The sequence below is a fragment of the Aythya ferina genome (assembly GCF_964211825.1).
Source record: "Aythya ferina genome assembly, chromosome: 11".
In the NCBI taxonomy this organism is placed as follows: Eukaryota; Metazoa; Chordata; class Aves; order Anseriformes; family Anatidae; genus Aythya; species Aythya ferina.
Genome location: NC_140307.1, coordinates 5,777,173 through 5,798,014, shown reverse-complemented (window position 1 = coordinate 5,798,014; position 20,842 = coordinate 5,777,173). Strand labels below are relative to the sequence as shown.

The 20,842-nt window shown below is 40.8% G+C and overlaps 1 long non-coding RNA gene across 2 annotated transcripts; it reads left to right on the top strand.

The window, feature by feature from the left end:
- The first annotated feature begins 1,912 nt into the window (after positions 1-1,912).
- On the top strand, positions 1,913-14,731 carry LOC311442919. Of its 2 annotated transcripts, none has more exons than XR_014696949.1 (3): positions 1,913-2,086; positions 12,391-12,478; positions 14,615-14,731. It is a non-coding gene; the product is annotated as an uncharacterized lncRNA (long non-coding RNA). The 2 variants fall into 2 exon arrangements; XR_014696950.1 differs by having other exon boundaries at positions 2,025-2,086; positions 12,388-12,478.
- The last annotated feature ends 6,111 nt before the right edge of the window (positions 14,732-20,842 follow it).

Here is a 20,842-nt window from a genome sequence, read left to right as displayed (position 1 = left end):
ACATTTCTCTGTAGTAGCAGTCGAGGTGATTCGTCCATCCTTTCTTAAAAATGGTGGTATATCATTCCTATCTTCGCTCCTCAAACTTTCCCCAGCAGGTTTCTGAAGACCTTTTTGAGGTAGGTGATATCTTTTTTTTTTTCTTTCTTTTTCATTTGAATATTTCATCTGCAAACTTCACAGGGAGACGACTATCTCCCAGCTGCATGAAACCAGCCAGGAGTGTTTTATATGTATGTTCTAAGGCATTTGATGCAATCTGTACTATGATTATATATAAATAAAAACAGAAATTCTTTTGAAAATCACCTTTTTATTGGAATGAGTGGGCCTCTTAGAGGAAAAAGACCATAAAGATCATACACAAACTGAGAAGGATCTAAAGGTGAGAAATTCAAGTACTTTAAACAGTATTTGAAACACAAACATTTAAACAAGACAGAGGATGGAAGACATCCTTCCATCAGAAAATTAATTCTTAGAAGGACTCCTTGAGTGATTTAATAATGAAAATACTGGACAAAATTCTTATCTCATAGTTCTGTGAAATAGATGCAACTTGACAATGTGACTTTATTAAAAAGAGGATGGCATCAACTTTGTCATGTTCAGGTGGAGTGTGAATAGATTTAAGTAAATAAATAAAAGACAGCTTCTTTGACACACACAACAAAACTGTATTTCAATGCAATGCCAGCTCATGGCCAGTGTATTACAACAGGATAGTAAAAGAAAACATTGAAGTCATTAGGTACTGTGGCCTTGCATTTTATTTTTGGTTCATGTATTATTATTACTATTATTATTATTGTTCTATTGTTAATTCTTGTAATTTTCTCATGGCATTCTGTAAAGCCTCATCTGTTACAATCAAGGCATCATTGGGAGAATTTATTTATTTTTATATAATGCCCTAGATTTTTTAGTTGTAGAAAGAAGCTCAAAACCATATTTTGAGTGCAACTTGCAAACTAAAAGGAGGCACATAAAAAGACATCTAATTTTATATTACTATATAAGGACTGTCATAAAATACAGAAATTACAAAAGAAAAAAAAAAGTGTGTGAAATATAGACGCTGCCCTAAAGATCCCAGCTCTTAATTTAAATGTCCCCAGTGCCAGTAATTAGGATGAGCCTGGCATTCCTTGTTACCCTGTGAAATTACCTGCAACGCCTTTTCAGATTGTTTTCATGCCACTATTTTCATGCTCAGTAGAGCACTAAGAGTCAATGATGGGCAGCTCTTGTGTTAGTCTGTGAGTCATGGAGAATCCTCTTTTGGCCACTCTTGAAAATCCTTAAGGTGTTTAATGACAATTCCTACAGACTTTTGAAATAGAGAATTCTCCTTTCTGCCTGTTCCTCAGTACCTACAAGGCCCATCTCTCCACATGTAAGCACTCTGTTTCAAAAAAAATGTAAAAACTTTTTTTTTTCTTCAGTACCTTCTGTAATATAGTCTTCAACAGAAGCTATGGATGAAGTATGCTTCTAGACCAAAGTTATTCCAGCTTTGAACAATGAGTGTGCTGCCATTTCCCCCCCATTTGTTTCTATGGTGCTGACTATACATGTATGTGCGGCCATCCATAAGGGTGCTGAGATACCCTGGAGAGTGAAAAGATGGCTGTGGCTATTTTTCATTATTATATACTTCACTTTGTAATACATGAGATCCACAGCATATGAATATTGGTTTTGTAGATCATCATATCATCAAACACAAGGAATCTTATGTGCATCAAAACTAAATAAAATAAGGTAAGTAAGCCCAAGAAAAATAGTCTGGTGGGGCAGTAGAGTGTTCAGGACTGTGCAGTGCATCCTGTCTGTCTGAGAATTACATTAGGACTTAGGGAACTAGAGAACGGTTACTTTTAAAGCTAAAACATTGTCTGTATCTATAACTCATCTCTATCTATATACATAGGTTTCATAGGTTTTCTTCCATAACAAATGTATAGATGTATATTCCCATTGTCTTGCAGATGTCTTTGGGATAACAGAGAACAGCAAACAACTTGTGATCCAAAGGAAATAGCAGCACTAGCAACAAGAGTGACACTCAGCACTGGTGGTGATGGTGAGTGTTGAGTGTCTATCTAGAGCAGATTGGAATATGGTATTTTAAAACCAAGCTTATAACAGATCTGGATTTTGAGAAACATCCATGGACACACAGATAGGATATCTGTCTGTCTGCATGACCGTGCAGGAGGGTTGGATGGTCCTGCTGAGGCCCTAAAGTGAATTTCCAACCCTGGTTGGCATTTTGACCAATAATCCAAGGATGTGAACTATTGAACACCTATTCAGTGTTAAGAAAGTTATGGATATCTATTCCCAGAACAGCAGTTAAACTCCAGAAGTATGTTGTTATTTTCACTGCTCAATAATGCTTTGGTACCTCCTGCCTTTGCATAGTGATCTGGTTTTTGGAAGCGCTAACAGCCAGTCCTACGCTGGGCTGATTTTGTGTATGCAGACAAGTGCCAGCAAGAGCCTCCAGAATGCTAAAAATTGGTTTTAAAAAAACACACTCAGCACCACAAATCATCCCAAAGAAAAGGAATTAAGAAAACATACCTAGCATCTCAAAATGGTACAAATATGTCCAGAGTGAGATGTTTAACCCCTTACAATTTAAGCTACAGGAGACAGGCCTGAAACATTTAAATTTGATTTTTTGGTTCTTTTCCTGATCAGTTTTCACTGATTTTATGGGTTTACTCTCTTTCTGAAGAAGGAATGGGATTTCTCTATTAGCAGCTGAGTCCAGTGACTCCACCCTATATACAGCCTGTTAACTATTCATGCTGCAAGAGGTTGGCTTTCTAATTTTGGAAGGGTTTCAAAACTCATGGCAGAGCATGAAGAGTTTATAAGATCTTCCATATTGCAGACTTCTGGAGGGAAGGGCTCTACCTAACAATTCATTTGGCATCATAAAATTGTAAAATTGCACAAAAAAATTTACACATGCACATACACTTTCCTACTGTTTCAAAATACAGTGGTTTTCTCCACTGTTTGCCTTGGAGTGAGTTGAGAGAATTCTGGTTTGGTTAAACTTTCTGCCTCTCAGATAAAAAACAGCAGCAATTTTCTGCTTGAATTTCTCTGTGACTAAATCCATTGATCATCCTTTCTCTCTGTGAGTGAGGAGTGTGTTTTCTCTTTAATAACTCCTATCCTTCTCCCTGAATATTTTTTTCTCTCCTCTTCGCTTGTTTGTGTTGTGTTGGTCAGTCCACTGCACTATTCCTCCGAGAGACAGAGAGAGCGCAAAATTGAAGTTATTTTATGCTTGGTCTCCCTCGGTCCCAATTTTCAAATCTTCATGTCAATTTTCACACATCAGTGTCATATGGTGAATGCTATGGAAATTTCAGTGGGGTCCTTGGGAGACAATTTATACATGACCCCCCATTCCCTCCCCTAACCAGGCTGCAGAGCCTGCCTTTATAAAGAATAAGTGTATTTATAATTAATGTGGATTTTAAAACATAACTACATTCAGAATTTTTCCTGTTGGTTGCCTCTTTTGCAAAAGGAGTGCAAAGGAATACAAGCTCTCTCCTTCTCCTAATAAATTGGCTCAAGTTAAATGAATAAAAATTATAGCATGTTGAAAGAAAAAATCAACTCATTATTCATTTTAGTTTTTTTCTTCTTAAAAGGTATGTTGAAAAAGGTTTATCATGCAACTAATTTGGTAATCACCAGTTAGCAAATGCACTCATTGCCACCTACCTAGGTGAATCAGAAGGTTAGTAGCAAATGAAACATGGTGCAGTTTGGATTGGTAATTATATCTTCTTGTAAACTAATGAACATACATCACCTTAAGAGTCCTTGGTGAGTAAAATCCTAGCAACAGACGCAAAAGCTCAGCTGACACCGTCACAGCATTTCAATCATTGACCTTAAAATGGGCCCCTGACATCAGAAAGGGGTGCACTGAGCCTACTCCATTTTACAGCATTAATTATCCTCTCTGTGGGGGGGAAAGCAATGATAAATTGTCCAGATTATTTCCTAGAGCATCTTAAATCTTAGCCATTCATGAGGAGACCTAAACTGCCCCCTGATCCTCAGTCTTTTGATTTTACTTAAGAAGGTTAGCAGTGTATCACATGAACTTGTTTCTCTGTCTCACCTATGCCAACCATCATGTAGTCTCTTTTTTTTCTTTTTTCTTTTTTTCCCCCCCCTCCTAATTTCCAAAGCCCCATATGGACACTCAGCACCTTTTGCAGATCCCCTATTCCACCATCTGCCTAAGAAACTTCTTATCACTCAGTTCCTGTATGTCCTTCCCCTCAGCCTTGTCTGACTTTTTATGCTTTTGGGAAACTCTTCAGAACCACAGAGGTAGTGGGACAGTGGAATGAGTTTTTCTTATGAAAATTCTGGAAATCGGTTTTGGGCTATGCAGTTCAATGTCTCATCCTTAAGGTACAGAAATCAGAATCACTACATCCTCCAGTTTGTATAACTTGCTTCAAAGCCAACTGGAATGTGTGCAGCAGTGCACTACAAACCTCTCCTGAGCCTCCTACTTTGGTGACTTTGTGAGCAGCCTCTGGAAGGGATAGTGTTATCATAATTGTTCTCCTTCGATCCAGTCTGAGGGAAATGACCTGGATGAGCGCTCTTGCTTTGCTACCCAGAGACCAGTCAATGCTCTCTGAAGGGTGAGCAAGCAAAAACACACCACAGCCCAAATCTGGTTGGCTAAAATGAAAGGGCTGTAGGAAATATATTTGTATGGTATTTCTGTTACTTCACTGCTGGCTGTGATCTCACCACATATCCCAGGCTAAGGCAGGGATAGGCAAGGTGAATTCCTGAAGGACAATTCAATAGGGGAAAGGGAATATCCTATAGATCCTGGGGTTGCACCTTCCTGTCAGGTGCAGGTGTCTCTGGAGTCACCATAGCGTCAGACAGTCTTAAAGAGGTCATTTGGGACTGAAGCCTGGAAGAACCCCCTAATGCAAAGCCAAAAGTTGTGGGGGATGTTCACCATGTGAAGACCTCTTAGTTTAGTGCCTTGCTGGAAGAATCAGTCCTGAGGCTGTGACCAAGCTTTTACACTTTATCAGGGACCTGCCTGTAGAACTTCTGAAACAAGTCTTCTGGTGGTGCATGAGGTTCTAGCTCTGGTACAGCTTTGCACCATGCAGTCATAGCAAGATCATTTGGGAGCTGCAAAATGCTCTAAAGCTGAAAGCCCATATTTCTCATAGCCCATCACACGTCCAGTACAGTCCTTGTTTTCCCTCCCAAGAGCAAAGTTATCAACCAATTTCTGTGGCAAATACTAATGTAGGCAATTAGGTGCCCATTTCAACTGGATTGTGACGATGGTGATGATGATGTTTTTTCCAGCCAGTTCTTGTCATTGCTGAGTTCTGAATAGTATGGGATACAGGGTCCAGTAGTAGGCATTACATGACAATTATTTCTCTGTCTGTTTATGGATGCCTTAAGGCTGAAGGATTTTTACATTTTCTAAGGCTCCAAGTTTTAAGATCAAGAGTCCCCACAATTTAGTAGGATTTAATGGAAGAGGATTCAGTAATATGTCTTTGCTGAATTAACTAGAGAAGGGTTTAATTCACAGAGTTGTGGTGGAAGGCAGGCAGTACACCTGGCAGCCCCAAATGCCTACTGGGGACTCTGCTCCATGGGATACTCTGGGGAAGACAGCTGTCAGACATTCTTGAGACTGAAATTTAGTTCCACTAATGATTTTTTCCAAGATCTTAGTCAACTTACTTATTATTTTTGTATCTCAGCTACCCTTTCTAAAGCTACAAGTACCTCATTTCGGGGACTGTCATGAAGATTTACTAATTATACAGATTCTACCACAATTAACTCAATAATTACTGTTAAATTTCTGTGTACCAAGAAACACAAAACTTTGGGCAGAGAAAGCCTGATTTCCAGGGATGTTCTTGCTAGCTCCAGCTGAATCAGAACAGACTGTGTCTAGAGTCAAATCATTTGAGGCATATTCACTGCTGGTGAAGTCTGTGTTACACTGATGTAGCTGACAGAAGGATAGAGCCCTCAGCTATACTATATATATTTCTATGTAGACAGAGGCAATCCACCAAAGCAAGGCACTATAGCACATAACTCACATGTGCCTGTGCGCGTGTGTGCACCTGGGTATGTGAGAGACAGAGAAAAAGATGAGATATATCGGGAAACATATGAGAGATGAGACGGGAAAGATAATTTCCAGAAAGTAAAGCCACCATCAGAAACTCTGTCTTTCCAGCTGGAGGGGTTTGTGCTGCTGGCGCTTTTCTCTTAACTTGACAGCTCAACTCTTAGGCCAGCTGATAGTTGCTGCCTATAAATTTAATTAGAATGGGGGTAGGGGAGGAACAAGACTGTTTGGCACTCAGCACAGGGCTGAAAATAACCAGCTTTAATACCTCTGACATTGAAGCACCTGCTAAGGGCACAAACCGCTGTACAGCTGACCGACCCTTCTCTGAAGACAGGATGTGTCACTTCACTTGTCATCGATACGTGCTGCCTGGCCGGGGAATCATATGCAGGACTCTGTGGGTCTGCTTTTCCTGTGGCACCACAAGGCAGTACTTCACTCCAGAGCAATCAGAGAGGGGAGTTCAGCATCTCTGACCATGTGAAAAGGGGAGAGACTCAGCCACCGCAGTGGCTAGTGTGCCTTAGATATTTCATTTTTCTCTCTCTGATGTAGAGGGTTATTTTCCATGCTTGCAGCTAAGCACTGTGCTGCAGCCAGCCGTGAACATTTCTGTTGGCCCAGCTGGCCTCTTGCTTTAATGCTATTCTCAGGGCTTTCTCTGGGTAAAGTGGTGAAGTAAACATCAAAACCTTACTCTCATATATGCGTTTAATTGTGTACTGATTTTATGCTAGGGAAAAGACTGTTCATTTCAGGTAGAAAACTCCCAGCTGAGACAAGAGGCTAGAAAACCCCTCACTTCTGGTACTTCTTGAGATGCAGCAATGCTCACCTAGGTGCTGACTCCATGGCAGAGATGGAGCTTTTGATATCATGTTTTATAACCCCTGGGTGGTGCAGAATCTATTTAGTGATTCTGGGTGTTTGGCCTCTTTCCTAGGCATGCTGCAGGGAACTACTTGTGATGGCTTTTGGTCGTGGGGTTTGGATGTCTCTTGTACTGCCCAGTGGTAGAATGCAGACGACACCTGGATACATTCAACCTTGATATTGCTAGCAAAAGGCACTGTTGCTACCAGAACCAATTTTTCAGAAGTGTTATTTTTTTTTCTATTGTTGATGAATTTAAACCAAATATAATTCAAAGTAAGTTAATCTAAATCAATTCAAGATCATGTTTAATTCCCCCAAAATCTGGGGGTATTTTTACAGCTTTCAGAGAAGGACTTTGTGGAGCTATCTTACCTTCAGGAGGAGACTATCAATGACTTTAATGCATCTTCCTCACCCCCTTTCCTTTTAGGGTCTCTCTGCCATGCACTGTGCTGCCTGGCTATGATATCCCTCTGGTAAAAAGATGCCAGGTAAAAAGGGTCTATGCAGCCTTTGCATCAACCGTGCAAAACCTCTGAGGGCAAGACAAAATACTGTTCGAATGTGCTACTGAATTTTGGAATATTCGACCTGTTCAGACTTAGCAAATGCCTTCAAGTCAGAGATCAGGCTACCAGGTAGCACAAGTATAATTGTGACTATGCAATAGTCCGTAATGCAACAGCTCTAATGTGAAGTTATTACTGGAGGCACAGTGTTGATACCTGTGTTAAGCCTCTGAGCATTGCCCAGTGTGAACTATGTGTTTCCACAAGACTGAGCAGACCCAGACAGAGCTGATTGCTCTTGCAGTTAATAAAAAGCGCTGCACTTTCTCTCTTGACAATCCCGACACCTGAGTGCTTCCTACGTATGACAGTTAGCACATTCTGGTTGCTCAGTGGCCTGTGAGAAATGAGCCTCTTCTCAATTTAGTTCCTATCATCAGACAAGCGGTACACACAATAAAAAACACACCTTGACAGTCAGCCCCCAAAGTAGCCCCGGGGACCGAGGGTCCAGACTTTCCTTTCTCATATATGATCCCCATTAAATTGATGCAATTTATTGGACTGGATCCTGCTCCCTACTACCTCCAGGTAAATCAGGGTAACTCCACTGAGGTCACTCTGGTTCAGTGTCAGAGCACACAGTAACCTAGAGGAGGGGAACCTCTCCTGACCCCACCAAGTTTCTTCTCTAGATGGAGCTTGTCAGGCTTTCCCTGGTCAGGGCAGGGTAAAAGTATTGCCTCTGTCATTACTTGAGCATTTGGCTGAGGAATTGCCCTTCCTGCAGCAAAGAGCATCAGAGTGGGTATGAGCTCCTTCTTCCCCAGGACAGTGAGAAAGGTGCACGGCAGAGGCGGGCTGGGGCAGGAGGAAGTGGGTGGATATTGCACGGGCTCCACTCCAGCCCAGCCCATCAGGTTGTGTCAAACGGAGCTAATATAAATGTCAGTGCACTGCTTTCAGTGGTGAAATCTCTGTTTGTTGTAATACGGTTCATTTTCAGTCTTCCAGCTCTATGGATGCTATCAGCTGACAAGTCTGGCTAGTATCCTCTGCCAAAAATACACGCGCTTTCAACATTTCTCAGGAGTGTTTTTTTGTTTCCCCCCCCGCCCCCCCTCCTGTGACATACTCATGTCAAATTTCTTCTTCCTAGTGCTGTGAGACACAAGACTGTCCACACCTCCCAGATAATGAGTTTAACATTTCAAGGACAGAAGCTCTCAATCTGAGTGAGACATGGGTAGGATTGCAGGCCTGATTTGGGGCAGGTGCCAAAGGTGACAGTGCTCTTCTAAGCTTCTTTGGCATGCTCTGTTTTAAAGTAATCAAAACCAGCAGAAACAGATGATGTATAGCTCAAAGTATCACCATTATTATTGCTATAGTTAAACTGTATGTTGTTATTAACAGTAGTTTGAATTCTTTCCTCACCATCCTTTGCTTTTAGGATAAGTTCAATGCCCTTTTTGCAGGTCAGGATGGAGCTGAGATCTCATCTTCTGCTGGAATCCTCCACAAGGTTATCCCATCCTGGCCCTCCATTAGTACAGATATCCAGTCCACTTCAGCTTCACTTTCTCATCCACATCAGAGCCATTTGTCTTCTCTTTCCTGGCAACATCCTCTCTCTTGCCCTCCTCCAGCCCTGGTCCCAGTCTCTCATGACTTCTTCCAACCACATTTTTGACTTCTTCCTCAACTTTCCCCTTTTTGTCTTTGTTTGTAGCAGTGTACAGTCTCTTGCTGATTTATCTGATGAGAAAATTGAATCAGGTTGTTTTTCTCTTTTTCCTCCTTCTGCCATTACAGTCACAAACATTTTTCTTCCTTTTTTTTTTTTTTTTTTTTTTTTTTTTACCCTTATAACCCAGAAGTCTAATTTTATTTCTTCATCTTTAGTTTCCCTTCTCATTTCCTTCCTCATACTCCCAAAACCTTTCACTATTCTCTCTTCACCAGGTCTCACAACACAATGCTTTATTCCTTCAATTTGTAAGCACTTCTCCTTGCCTGTGTTGCCTCTCTGGAGACCTTGTTCCCTTACCTCTCTAGGCTTGCTCAATATGCTTTTTCTACCTCCTCTATCCTGTGTACCCAACATTACGTCCCACTGAAATAGCTCTCAAAAAAATCTTTCCATATTTCTTATTGGGCAAAACCTGGCAGCAGAATGCTACCCTCAGCCTCTTGAACCATCAGCCACTTGTGACATCATTGCTTAATTTTTGAATTTTGTTCTTCTGGGCATCTGTGACTCAGTTCTGTATTGATGCTGCTCTTGTTGACTGAAGGTCCCTCATCATCATCCCCACCCTCCAATTTTGTGTTGGCCACAGATAACAATCCTTAGTCTCTTTTCTGCTCCCGTACTCTTCTCTGGGCAACCTTGTCTGCATATACAAACTCAATCATCATTGCTATGACAATGACTCACAAGTCTACTCCAAATTTGTTTTGTTTTGTCCAAAAGTAAAATTTTAAGCAGTTCCTTTGACATTTACTCATGCATGGTGAGCTATCATCTTAAGCTGACCATGAATTTCTAATTTTCAATCCACAAAATCCTGCTTGCCTCATCTTATTTCTGTCATGACCTGCAGCCCACACTTACTGTTACCAAAACTTCTAACGTGAACAATTTCTTCAACTTGTTCTAATTCCTCTAATTTATTGTATGCAGAATATCTATGTCCTTCTGAGCTTTATTTATAACAAACAGAAAAGATGCAGAATTTTCTGACTCTACACAACTAAAACTCTTACAGAGGATTGGAATTGCTTGCTTATTATCTGTGGAAACATCCCCTTTTCTGGACAAATTGGATCACATGCCTGTGTTTTAAAATTGTTCTGTAAATGTAATTTCCCTAATTTATTGGTGTGACCAAGTCAGAGCTGTCTCGGCTTCATTCCCCTGGCAGCCCTTTTCTCATGACAGTTCTTCTGTTTCATTAAACACAAGCTACTCTTCACTTCAGAGGCACTCTTCTGACTCTCACAAACCCTACAACTACAGCTTGGTCTGCTGAAACACTGCTGGCCCCCTCAGGAACAGGTCTTAGGGGCAGCCAAGGAGCCAGAGCCCCTTTACCCTCTCAGGATGTCTGGCCAGAACATACACATTGTCTCCTTTTGAGGGCAAGAAGTGTGTTTGCAAAGCTCCTCTTCCATGGCTGCAACTGTAATTTGCTTGTTTTAGCTTTGTCTGTGCATTCCCTGGGATGAGACAAGATTTCCTAATTCATCAAGACCAAGCACAGCAGCTTCATAACTTCTCTAAAGGGTGCTGTGGGGTACCTCATGCGATACAGGTGATACATAACATGCATTAGAAAAATGGTTTAACCGGGCATAGTAGAACAGAATGGGACAGTAACCAGCAACAACTGCTTCAGACTGGGTGTCTGAAACACCCAGACTTTTCTCTGGCCAACTGGTGGGCCAGCTCACTTGGCCTCAGTTGCTCTGCTCTGACTTTGTCACACTGCCCACAGGAACACAGGATAACCACGATCAGAGTCAGTTCCTCCAGCCAGCGAGCATCAGTGGTGCTTTTATTTTGGCAGGCCAGCATAATTCCAGCAACCAGCACCAGGGAAAAACAAGCACACACACAGCCCTCTCCTGCCTGTGGCAGCCAGAGCACCTTTTAGACATCCTGCCTCACCTGCTGACACAATCCATCAGTGCCCACCAAAATCAAATGCAGCTAATTGGAAGGTGATGACAGCCCAGGGACTGCTGGATTTGCATGCTAATTCCTTTATTTTAGAGTCACACAGCCAAGCTACAGGTAAAATGAGCCTGAGCACTTCATTCCAGATGATTTCCTGTCTTCTCTTTCTCAGCACACATGCACATATACACATACACTTTCTCTTGGGCTTTGCTGTCCTGAAGCCAAAAATCAGCTGGAGATTGCATTACATGTGCTTTCCAAAAAGCCAGCCAAGAACTGCAAGGGGCAACATGTTTTTGTCCTCTCGGTGGGACAGGACTGCAGCCTGCAGCTGTAGATGAGCCTTGAAATGGCACAGCAGCACAGCTTGTGGCTGGGGAGTGGAGCTTTTTCTGCAGGTTGGGTTACATCTTCCTCCTGCTTTTTATGCCAAAGCCTAGGATGGATTCCTGGCTCTTGTTTCATGCAAAATTGTTGAAGTTTTTCTTCGAGTATCCAACCTCCTCTCCTGTTCTATCACTGGTGTCTGCCCCTGCTCCAAGTCTACCAATTATTTCCTTTAAGTGTCAGCAGCACACCAGACACACAGAGATATAACCTTTCTTCAAGTTGATGCTGTTAAACTATTACTTGAAACTGAAGTCGCAGTTGACAAGTGCTACTTCAGTCACTAATAACTACTTCAGAAGTGCTAGTGGTGTCTTGGCTCTTAATGTTGTGGCTCAGGGCTCAGAGAACGTCTTTACAGGTCATTTAGAGCCATCCATCTGATCCGAAACAAGATCAGTCAATCTCCCCACTGACTTTGCGCCTTGCTTGCCTCAAGGTCCTCTGTTCATGCCCCCAGAGCTGCAGCAGTGGTGCATCTGGGTGGCTGGAGTGGCCATCCATCTTCTGGAAGGTGAATATGGCCCATTTGTGGGTTGAGGCTCTCATCTCCTTGCCCTCATCACAATTTCTACTATTTTATTTTATTTTATTTTATTTTATTTTATTTTATTTTATTTTATTTTATTTTATTTTATTTTATTTTATTTTATTTTATTTTATTTTATTTTATACTATATTTTTATTCTGTTATGTTATTTTATATTATATTTTAAAATATTTTTATCTTTTTAAAGCAGGCTGAATACTTTCTTGAGAAAATCAGGATGCCTGTATGGAAGGAGCAGGACAAGCGTTCATACACAATTCCCATCCTTGCAGCAGCAGGTAGGAAATAGTCTTTCTTTTGTTTTGCACTCCCCTATTTTCAGGCTCAGCTCCTTCAGTCTAATCAAAACATTTGAGGTATCTCAGAGCCAGAGGCTTCTCTGTTTGGCAGGGGTCACAAACATTTCCCTTATATTTTGGCAGGTTTTTGGCACAGTCTTAGGATAAATTGGGAAGAGAGTAATATAAGACAAGGCCAGATCATCTAGGTCACTGAGCCTTATGCCCTGTTACTGCAAACAATCCTGTAAGAGATGTTAAATCCAAAACAACTTCCACTTTTCCTTTGTCTCCTGCACATAACAAGCCACGATGTGGTATAACAAACTAGGGCTGGCTTTTCAACAGAAAAAAAGACATGTCAGGTTTTAAGTCTCCTTGACATGACAATGTCTTCATCTAAATCCTGAAGCCATATTTTGGATAGCCCAGCCTTGGTCTAATGTCTTTTAGAAAATGATGCTCATTTAATTCCTGAAATGTGAAATCTAGGTCTCAGGTCAAGAGCAGTGATGTTCTTCAGCTGAAAAATTCAGATCCATCAGAAGCTGTCTGTATGAGTCTGTAACTTTTCAAACTTCGGATTGCACCTCGACTTTTACATCTATAGGTAGTCTTTTGAAGAGTGGGATCTAAATAAAAATACCCTCGAAGAATGGGGCATTTTTTATACTTCCACCCCTGCAATTTATTTGAAGAAAAAAGACTTCTTCAGGGCCACAACCTGTCTGCACAGAACAAATAGCCAGACCTCAGCTTAAACTTTATCCCTCCTTTATGCAATATCCAGCCCAAAATTGCTTCTCAGGCAGCAGTTTGATGGGATGTGATGGGAGATTCTCCTAAGACACCAAGGCTGTAGGGAGTTGCCACCATGAGAGACCTGGAAGCATCCCTGCCAGAGCAAGGCTGCTTTATGGAGTGCTGTATGCGCTCCCAGAAACTCAGGTCAGGAAAAGAGCTGTCAGAGACTTGAGTCTATTGAAAAGCATATGGATTACATCTAAACAATCATAACTGCTATTACTGTCAGTGGCAATATTCCCTTCTTGACACGTATGTGTTACTACTAACCTTCCAAGCTATTTCTAGATATTAACTTTACAAAACCCACAGAGACTGTTAAGGATTGTGGAGTTGTGCCCATTCCACAGGCAGACAAAATATACTAGAGACTAAAATTAGGCTGATTTGGGATAAAACATAGATAAATAAATAAAACAAATTATTCTCTTAGTAATCATATGGACAACTTAAATTTAGTCCCAAGCAATCAAGAATCACCCTTTTATGGCTCCTAGATGACAGACCTCTGGTCAAGCCACATGCACCCTAGTAGTAATTGGCTTACTTAAATCTCTTGCCAGACAAATTTGTAACCCTTGTAAGTTGTGTTGGTTATTGGTAGAATGTATCTACATCACAGGGAAATTTTTATCCTCAGTGGGGAATACAGCTGGGCCAAAGGAAAACTCGTGTTCCACCTGTATCTAGCACAGATTGTGTATGCATATGAGAGGGCAACAGAAAGCCCATTCATAAGGCAGTTGGGTCTTTATATCCTCTCCATGTGTATGAACTTATGGTTGTATGAACAGCCATACCGAGTTATTGAAGTGTTTGATGACCCCAACTGCTCAAGGCCTTCTTATTCCATCTCATTTCCCATTGAAGTTTTGTACAACCTTTTTACTGGCTTTCAGCCTGCAATAAATACAAATGACTTGCCAATAAAAGCTGGTGTCTCCCTCTGTCAGGAGGACTGTAGCATCATTGTTATTTAAGAGGTGGCAGTTTTGACACAATGCTTATTTAAAATTCGTAAAAGAAAAAAAAATGATGTAATAAATCTGTGTGTTCTTCCTAAGCAGCTATTGAAAGTCTGAATGCTCTTCCCCTTTCCAAAAGCATCCGCCGTTTAATGTTTCCTAAGTTGTTTTTACATGAATTAGGGCGTTTGAGTGAAGCACTGTCAGTTACAAAACCGCGCTGTTGTCTCCAGCTAATTTTGTTTTAGCAGCTCTTTTAAACTGCTAAATCTAGTTTTTAGTGTATGATGATTTTGTTTTGTGATGGTGTAAAACAGCTGCTACTTTTCTGATGAGTTGCCTGTTTTCCATTTTATGTCTCTGCAAGATGTTGAGTCTCATCATGGCCCAGTCTGACAAGCAGCTGAGAAGAACCTGCAAAAAAACAAAATCACAACAAAAAACAAAGATCCTCCAATCCAGGGGTTCAAACATCCACATGCCCAAATTGAGAATGATCAGTCCCTCCTCATTTTTACCCTGAGATTGTCTTGGACTTATACTAGGACCATCAAAATGAGGACAAGAAAGTAGTATTAGAAGGGAAGCATATTACTTGCTGTGTTAGGATGATACATGAGAGGACATCCAAGTCCCCCAGGCTGTTTCTGGGGCACTGGTGCAGACTTGGACAACTGTGCTGGTTGTGCTGTTGATGTACATGTTGTTAAAGAAGATACCACAAATCCCTTGCAGCAATTGATAGGAGAGATGGCCAAACTGGCACCTACCAGGCTTTTCTGCACTGGGGTGACAGAAGACAGATGTCCAAGAGGGTGAACTGAACTTGAGCATTTGGTGCTTGCTTCACCTGGATTCTCCCCAATACCAGAACGAGAAAGTAGAGCCAGATAATTTTTTACCAGATAATTTTTATCTGTTTACATATCATTAACTTTTAGCAAAGGCCAGCTACAGAAGCCCAATGAGGCTGGCATACAGCAATGGAAGGCGGCCCAGACATTCACCTCTCCTCCCTCTAGCCAGTGCTGCATCTCCTGGGACATGAGTTTTGTAACATTTCTTTCATATTCTTACCTCTCTGTCTAGGTATGCCAGAAGGATGAAACTATGGCTGGGAGTGGCTTTCCAAACTAAGTATGACTCCACCTCAGGCTCTTTTGAAATTCTTGGGTACCAAGCTCTTCTTGTTAGCAGGACCCAGGATGTAGCCCCTTGTGGCAGTCAGGAGATGGGAGCAAGGACCAGACTGGCTGTGAATTAGCTACACCCCAGTAACATTTCAGCCTCCCTTATGGCAAATTCCTCTAACTTTGTGCAAGGTATCTTGCACTTTATGTTTGCCAGAAGTGCTCATGAGGATGCACATTGCATTCTGTATGTCACCCTTTAGCTACTCAGTTTCCCACACAGGCAAACAACCCTTCTTTACTCAGTGGCAGAAGGCTGAGCAATTGTCTTTGATCTGTCTTATCCCCTGTGTTCTCTCGGCTGGCATTTTTTCCATGTGTACAACATCAAGAAAATGATGAAAAGTATAAAAGAACTGCTCAAGGAACTCCTCAAAGAGATGAAGACTAAGATCTTTCCAATAATAACCCACACCCCATAAAAACATCTTAGATTTGGATAGACAAATTGGAAGCAGCTCGCCTCCCTGATTCTTCCTTCCCTTTGTGCTTACCTCTCCCCAGAACAACATGCAGGCTTTTCCATAAGCTGTGCAGCCCATTGAACAGCAGTGGTCCAAACTATTATGGAGATCTTAAACTGCTGAATTGTTACAAGCTAAAATTGATTGCCTACTGAGCCTGTGAACTGAAGTGCTAGAAAGTGTATAGAGAGAGATAGGGAAAAGGTGCTAAGGATTTTGCTTCTTTATGCTTCTTTTTTCCACTTTTCTTTTGCATGAAACACCATCATAAGCTTTCCAAGCAATCTTGCCTTAATGATTTCTACATCTCTCTCTCTGAATATCCATTGGACAGTTTCTCCTGGTATTTCCAACATAAAAGGTATTCTCAGTTTGTCTTCTAATTTGCTTGTTGCTATGTCATTTCTGAAGAACTCCACAAGTATTTCAAAGTCAAATCCAGAGGGAAAATTGATGACGTGGATAGTATGACATTTAATCCACCCTCAAGCTAAAAAGCCTTTTTAGTTTTCTAACGCTAAAATTCCTTTCTTAGCCTGTTTCACTCTATTCTACATTGGTTTTATTAGCACCCTCATCACCAGAGCATCTGAACACCTTCAAGTAGTACATTAAGCAACGTGACTAACATCTGTCACGTATAGTTTTCTCATTCTCTCTCAGCATCCTTAAAATGAATTTAGTTCTTGTGCTAGATCGATAGCACTGGAGACAGCCGGTCTCTGTACAGCCCTGGCAGAGGCACAGCAGTCAAGAGACCCCTGGATGTCCCCTCTGCCCCCCAGACCCCCCAGTACCTGTTGCCCCTCTGCCATCACTCTCATTTTGGGTACAAATTTGGAGCAAGTTTTATCACAGCAGGACAGAAAAGTATAAGCTGTTCTGGGAGGTCAGATGAGGTTATCCATGGTAAATTTCTGCCACTTGGAGCCTTTGACAGAGACAGTGGTTTCAGATACTTGAACTCAGGTCAATACAGGTCCCATGCTGAGTAGGGCTGGCAGCCTTATCCAATGGAGCCAGCACCAGGAGCAGGATCCAGGCATCCTGAGGCACTGTAATTTCAAGCAATATGTTTTCTTAATGGGCCAAGTACACTTTGCCTAATTTTGCTTTGAGTGCATGGGACTGTTATTGCTCAGTGGCCTCACACAGGTGTTTAAGCAGTTCTATGGTTTGATTTCTCAATAACAGCATAAGGTTTTATTGTCTGTTACCTAAAGAGTAACTTCAGAGTAAATGAGCATTTACAAACAGTTGTGATGAATGCACATGGAGCTATGGCAGAAATCTCATGAGCAAGTGACCTCTTTATCGTGGTCTGAGTATTTTGGGTAAGAGTATAAAGTAACTGAAAAAGGAACTTATTTTTTTGTAAAGTAAGAAGAATTAGGAGAATTTATGCTTCACCAGAAAACTGTTGGCTTCTTAGTTCTGATAATATGAACATACTGAGAAAAATTCAATAAGTAAATCGAATTCTGACGTTTGTGAGGATACTGCAGTAAGGAGTATGTTCTGTTTTATGAATATGTGTTACATGGCTGACTAGGGGACTCTGGTCTCTGTGTGATAACATAAATTATATAGATTTTGAAGCATAAGAGAAATCTGATCCAGTGCACAACTTCTCCTTGTTTTAGTTCCACAGTAGGTCAAAAACCAGTCACCAGCTTGTGCCTTCCTATTCATAAAAACAAACCCAGGTACCTGGCTGGTTGGAAACCCAGCACCCTCCAGCAGAAATCAATCATGGCATGTTATGGAGCCTTTCTCTGGACAAAACCCCAGGCTGTGCTACAGAGTTAGCAGTAATGGAAACATCAGATATCCGATCAAGAAAGGCAAATACATCTATTTCAGAATACATAATCTTACCACATATGTGAAGTAGTTTAACCATTAGCAAGTTGTCAAGCATTATTGAATGGAATTAACCTCTTTATTTCTGTGCAGGATCAATTCTCTTCCCCCTCCCTTTCCCTTTCCCAGTACAACGAGCTTTTATACGGTACACATTGCAACGCCTGGGGCAGATGACACTTGCCAAAGGGCTTGATGATCAATTCTGATACAAATCTGACATGAAAAGGCTTGGGAGAATCTGGATCAGATGATCAATGGGAGACAGAAATCCACATTTAATGCTGTGATGCTCCTAAATGCCTGTGCCTGTCTCAAACATACTAGGATCCAAAAGAAAGCATGATCCACAAAGACAACGTATGGACCAGTACACGGAAAGCAGCGGGAGGATGGCATTTCACATGCCCTTTCTGAACTGAATATCAAGGAAGTGTTAGGTGTAGGATTGACAGCCCTTCAGAATTAAGTATTAAATTAATCATAAAAATATAGGCCAGAGAAATGCTAGTGGTTTCTTGTCTACCAACTCTGTGCTACAGAGTCCATGGGCAGAAATGACTTCCCAGGATTTTTATTCAGTAAAAATGTGTTAGATTCACATCTCTGATTCAAAGATGAAAGAGAGACCTATTACCAGTCCCAGACCTTGGAGCTATGCCTTCATTTACCACCAGTTGTCTTTGCTTCTCTCTCTTTTTCTTTCCAAGCCTGGCTGTGTTTGAGTATTCATGAACGTTCTTTATTATTTCTCCCCTCACAGTTGCTTTTTTCTTCCCACACCTGCCAACATTAGCTCCTTCCTTTGAATCACGCTGCCATACAGTCTAATGCATGTGATCTCCATGCCAAGATGTTATTTAATTTCCCAACAAAGTTCTTTTGGTGTGGAATGAGCCGAGCAGTAAGAGCACAGGAGGGGAGGCATAGACGGGGGTGGAAAGGGGAATGAGATGGAAGAAGGACTCAAACTTATGTTGCCTCTGGCTTTGACAATCAGAGTTGCTTCAGCAAGTGGCTGGGGAGCAGCGTGGGTGGGGTGGAAGTGGCAGCAGGGGGTTCATAGATGGCAGGTTGCTGAATCAGGAACCCTGACACTTGTGAAGTACTCTGTCAGGAACATTAAGTATCCAAAAGTGATAAAGCTTCAATTTGCTAGTCCATTAGACTAATTACTGCAATAATTAAGTAACTACTTGATTAGAACTAATGGGTACCTAATTATCCAGGAGAAAAGTATCAGGTGGCAATTATCAGGTGGCAATTAATAGACTGGAGTTAATGTCTTAGCACTGTCTTTGTATGAATTCATAAGCAAGGTAAAGAAAACAAACAATAACTTATTAATATTTATTGGTGCCACAGTGTTTTTCAGCTTGTTTCATTTACACAGAACCAATTAGTGAAAAGACAGTTAGTGTTGCAAAGACGTAAAGTGACTGAAGCAGGAGTTTGATTTTAAAGGAACAGGATCACATTAGCACTTATAAGCAAAGACAAATGGATATCAGCCAGGGACTTGGTTCTGGTGCTACTAATTCATCAACAGAAGAAATCAGAGTAATTGAACTCAGTATTAATAATGAAACACACAGGAAGGCAGCTCCTGTCTTAATGGGGTTCACTTTAGTTTTGGTCCCTCCCTGAATCTTCATCAGCATTTTCTACAGTGCTTGGGAACTGGAGAGAGTACCTTTGTGAATGAAGGGGAGAGTCCTGTGAGCACGGGTTGGAGACACTGCAATAAAATCTTCCAGATCAATGCTGCAAACTCTTTAAGGCAGACAGCTTTCCTGAGCAGCTAATGCCTGGTTGCAAAGCTGCTACAAATGCAGTTTCCATAATGAAGGTGGTAGAACTGAATTCTTGCCTATATACTATGTTTACCTGTGTAAAGAAACCATAATGAAAACTATAATGAAACCATCTCCATTCCTGGTAATTTCTCCTTAGTTTAGCACCCATCCAGAACACCACTTGTAATTAGAACAAGCAAAGTCCAAAAATAAATCTAAGACTCAGCTTTGAGTGTTTTGTTGTTGTCGCTGCTGTTTTCCTTTGACGGCCATGCAAAGGGCTAGTTTCTTATATGACAGAAATTGATGCTGTTTCTTGGGTGTCAACACAATGGTAGTGATCTACACAGAACCAAAATATGGTCCTAGCATCTATGTTTCTCACTCTCTTCACCAAATTCAACTGGCTTCAAAATAATAATAATAATAATAATAATAATAATAATAATAATAATAATAATAATAATAATAATAATAAATATTAATAAATAACAAATAATTATTTCCTATATATCTTTATGTCCCTAATCATCATTGCTCCTCTTATATGTGCTTCAAATGAAAAACCATTCTGCATGCAAGTCTCCTAGTCTGTCTATAAGAGAACCCATATTAGCAATAATTACTCTCATGAGTAAGAGTTTTTACAATGTGACATGCAATGAGCTGGCGACAGCTTTTAGAACACAGAATGAAGCCTGGCTTCCCTTATACACTTTTAAATCCTTTAAAATTCAACTGTTAACAAATGAAAGATCAAATTCTTAGATGGATTTATATCAGTGTAGTGAGATGTAGCTTTGCTAAGTATATCGCTTTATAAAAGTTGAGGATCTAACCTCTGCACTAACTATTCTCCCCCCTCCATCCTTTTCTCTGTGATATAAATAAATGAAAGGTGTCCAAATCATATTTTAGACTGTGTGCAGAGTCACATGCTAAACCATAATGTCTCTATATTTGAACATGTAGAATGATAAATGGAGATAAATCTAAAATTTATAGAACATGAACATTTGCATAAACTGCAATATCCAAACATATAGGCTGTTAAGTAACAATTGTCACAAAAGACATAAAATATTCAACTTTGTTTCATGAAAAGAACTCAAATTCCTAACATGATTAAGATAATATATCATTTGTTCCTATCTTATTAAAGACATAATTGTTGTTAGACGCAGAAGTGGCATTAACTCTAATCTGGCTTTATATATGTACAAATAGAAGTGGAGGTGAATGTGAAAATTGATGCTTTTGGTGATCCATAGGCATTTTATTA